Source organism: Dermacentor variabilis, chromosome 5, assembly GCF_050947875.1.
Source record: "Dermacentor variabilis isolate Ectoservices chromosome 5, ASM5094787v1, whole genome shotgun sequence".
In the NCBI taxonomy this organism is placed as follows: Eukaryota; Metazoa; Arthropoda; class Arachnida; order Ixodida; family Ixodidae; genus Dermacentor; species Dermacentor variabilis.
Window position 1 is genome coordinate 27152384 of NC_134572.1, and position 4650 is coordinate 27157033.

Genomic DNA, 4650 nt, shown 5'->3' on the forward strand with positions numbered 1-4650 from the left:
AGGAAGTAAAAAAGAAGCACATGACTTTGAACCTGAAAGGAAGTAGTTCAAATACAGCACACCGAGCAACAACTACAATCTCACACGTCTTCTCACTGACAAGAATGCATGTGCTTCATGTTTTTTGAAGCATCGACATCTGCTGGTTTAATCTTTAGCGTGCGTTTCGTATGACTAGTTTCTGCGTGCATTAAACATGTTGCGATTTAACTTCGTTAAGTCTTCTTCCTAATAACTCGCCTTAGTACCAGGGTCTTGACTGTCACCTACGTGTAAAAAAAAATAAAAATAAATTGTCACAGCGACGTCGCCTCTCTCAAACAAAGGCTCCAAGGATATCGTGCTGTTGCAAGATTCTAAAGACACCCGAAGGGCCAAGAACCAGGCCCTGCTTTCGCAGTATTGCTGCAGGCGGCGGATAATCGAAACGGCCTTTCTGATTTATTCCCCAAGCGTCTCAATCATGCTCGCCTGAGGGCACGGGAAAAGCTCTAAGCTAAAGCATACTATCTTTCGTTCCGAGCCCAACAAAGCTTTTGAAGGCACATTCTGCTGCTATCGACTTCGCCGAGCCACTTCCCGCACTCGGCATAATCGAATCAGTCGACGGTTCGATCGGAAGCCTAAGGCAGACGAGAGTGAAAGAAGGCCCGCGAGACTTCGGCGATTGACTGAGACATCAGGGGCGGGCGGAAAGCGATCGCGCGAACGACCGCCAAGGGTTCGTCTGGACATGAGGCTGCTCGGACCTATCGCCGGTTGTCAGCCAAGGGTGACATGAGCAATCATAGCGGGGAACTCACCACAGAAAACAAACGGTTTTTGCTAGTGGGGATAGGCGCAAAATAGGAAAGTGATTATGGTACGCAATAACGTATTAAACGCTATAAATAGGTAGATAAGTTATCGTGCATGTTTAAAGCTTCCCCATACACGCACGGCATGCGTACGTGTATACGGCAGAGTATTTGACGGTGGGTACGCTAGGCAACCCGTTATCCGTATTCATGTTTTCTTGAAATGGCTATAGGTAACAAGTATAGCTGACATCGCAGTAAGTATGTCATGCAGAAGAAACGCCCGTAGAAACAGTTGAACACGATCGCCTCTGGATCATATAGTATTTTAGAGGAAAGTATATAAGCTGGTAGCCTTTGTCTTGTGCGCTCATGATAATGAAAGAAAGAAAACTGCATCGAAACTAGTCGATCAAGTTGGCTAGAGAGATAGCCCTCACCCTGTACTAATGAGAAGATTGGTGTACATCGAGCATGTACAAAAAATGCAAATATAGCCACACAAAATGAAATATACATTCATACCATATTCACATTTTGAAATCAATGTTGAACGAAGCTTTTGTGAAGTGGATAATAATAGGGGTGTGAAAATATTGAAAAATTTTGAATAACAAATTGAAGAGTGTACTATTCAATTCGATTCGGTCTTCGAATGGAATAGCTAGTCACCATTAGTAAATGCGAATATTTTTCGAATACATTTCAAATACTTCAAAACGTCAACATTACTCAATGAAACATAATACTGGAGCAAAAGTACGGTAAACTCCAACCCCCCTCCCCCCCTCCCGCCCCCCTCGCGGGCCTAGTATAGACACAGAGCATGAGAACTTGCGCAGCAGAGCAGGCTACGACGCTTAAGTAGCCGTATTTCACAGAATGTACACGGATCATTCGTGCTTACTCAAGAGTCCTGTGCATGTGAAAAAAAAAAACTACTTATTTGCTCCTAACGTTGCATTTGTGCGTTTAATAAAAAACGCTTCATAATGTACTATGTAATGATTGAAACTTACAGGGAGATTTAACAATACTAGGACGTGAACATCGTTTTATATTAATTGAGATAGCGGCTGTTCGTTTTTCGGAAACTATTCAAAAACTAGTCAATATTCGATCTGATTCGCTTCTGGCATTATTGGATTCGTATTTCATTCAGCCTGAAAAATCCTTATTCTCATAGCGCTAGTAAGGAAATACCGTGTAACTAAATGCGATGTGTACAATTGTCTTTATTTGCATCCATGCAAGATGTAATGTCACGGAAAGTTGTTTTTGTGTTTGTGGACAGCGCCCATCCCAACATTATTATGAGCATTATTTTATGTTATGCAATACACCGTCCACAAGCTACACTATAATGCGAAAACCAATTCGGGTGGACGCACGCTGTAAGATATCGATGCAGCTACGTCCCAATATGAAGGCGATGCTTCATGCATGTAGTTGCCTAAAGAACCTGCAAATGGCCCAGTCTGACACCAAGCAAAAAACACCGCAGTGAAGAGCCGTGCGCCCCAATTTCCTCGCAGTAATTCAAGAACTCTTCAGTTTCCGCTACCAAACTCAGATAGAGCTGGTAGAATATACTAAGAACGATAGCCTCAATTGACTACACGTGGCACAGTCAGTCGCTGACATAAAAGCTTTCACGAGCGCACATCCCGTCCGAAGCCCGGTAATCTTATAATCAGTTTCTTTTTCCCTCGTTCTCCATCCAACTCGTCTCACCAGCTTTCACTTCTCTTTCTCAGGTAGCGCACGTGGTCGGCAACAAGAGTTTTCTTTAGCGCGTTTAACGGAGCTATAGCGAGAGTAACCAATACTCAATTACCGCCTGCTATTCTTTTCAGAACAACACTTGCCTATACGTCACCCAAGTCTAGGAGAGATTACATGTTGTAGTGGTCTGGTTGCTTTCTCTTTTATGTTGCCGTGTTATGAGAGTGGCAGATTACATGAACAAAGTAGACTAAGATGTTTCTTGTGAAATCTTGCCTGAAAAATACAGTAGAAACGACGAGCTGAATTTTGTTTATTTCGTAAGAAATGCTTGCCACAGGCTTCACTTAGCGTATGTGTCGGCTGTCATGACATGCGTCGGCGTGCTTTTACAAACCGCTCTATCATATAGGGTGAGCTATGAACACTGGACAACCATTACCACGCCCAAAAGCACTCGTATTATAATAATACAATTGCGTGAGTATTGAAGTGCCGTTATCATGCGAAAATTCTAGATCTCTGTTGAGACATACTGCACTAGCTTGCTGAAGCTCAAGTGTTAATTTGCCTGAAGCACAGTTAGCGTTCACGTAAGAATATCAAGGAGTACCTTTAAGTGGAACAATAAAGTGCCATGAAATAACGTTGCGCAAGTGATATCTATACCCTAGTTTTATGCTATTAGATGTTTTCGAGGTTTATTCTGGTTTTAAGGAATTTTAACCTGAGCCGGAACAGGCATTGAACTCTTTTCGTTCGCAAAACGTCTGCACACAGTTCAAAAACGTAGAATTCAACAGATCTTGTCGAACGTAGGCTTTTACAAATGGTGTCAGTCGACGAATACCGTTATTACCGTAGCTAACAAAAAAAGAGCAAAAGCAGTGAGGCTGAATACCAGGGTCGTAATGAATGCTGTATGTCGAAAGGAACGAGTGATGGGGTATAAATATTTGTACTATTACAAACATTGTATAACGTATAATGTGCCAGGATCCCGCACTAAATAAAGAAAAGAAAACATATTGGAATTACTCCATAAAACGTCTCTTCTACATCGTTCATTATGAAAAAAAGTTGCTTGAAGTATTTTAACACAAGAATACGACGTAGTCGCATGTTAGTCTCGCTTACATTTCGAACCTTATTGAAGCCGTGGTATGTTGCAGTGTAAGAGTGAAAAAAGATCAGGAATCTTTTGATGCGAACTCGTCAAATGGCCCTGTTGAGCGAAAAAGCCGGCTTCTGCTATCTGGAAAAGCAAGAAACGAAGCCTAAATTTCCATTGGCTGCGACGCTACGTAAGGAGTGCGCCTCAACGGAGCAGAGCTGTAACGTTAGCACGCCAGGTGTTAGGTGAGGGAAGAGTGGATCAAGGCTACGCTACGTCATCCTCGTTTTCGCTCTCGAAAGCCTGTGTTATCCGAGCGTTCCTTGTCCGCGCAAGCACTCGCCTGCCTTCTAAATGCGCCTCTGTAAGGCCAAGTCAAAAAGGCGCCAAGCCAACGTCTCCTAGATAGCAGGCCTGCGCACCCTGCTGTATGACGTCATGCTACTAGGACCGAAATTTCCATTGCCAAGCCCGGCGTGATGAAAGCGGTGACGTCCATATCGCTGTGGCTTACTCCGGAGCATCCACATTTAATTCTATGGTAGTTGAGCACGGTATTATGGCGTTACAGATTGAAGCACACCGGCTTTGTGCTATCTAGGAGGTGATGGTCAAATTTCTCAACGCGCTCGCTTGCTCCCGAGTGCATAACTCGAAGGATCACTCAGTGACGTTAAACTGGACATTAATGCTTTCGCATTCACAACTCATAAGACCCACCTAGGTGTCCTCAGATTTTTTCTTCTTTAGGCACTGGTAGACTGAAAGAGAAAATTGAATTAGCACCAGATTCATTATCTATCACGAAGTGTTGCTAAGTTGTTCAATTAATTGTTTTTTCGGGATGGTGCCACTGAGTACACTGAATATACATAGCGAACACGTTGAAATTCTAAATGCTTCGAAATACCCTCCACTTAACCCATTTTGTTGCCACGAAATGCCGGATACGGGCATGATAAAAAAATTATATCGCCAGTAATCTAGTGTTGATAAGCAACAAAAAATACTACA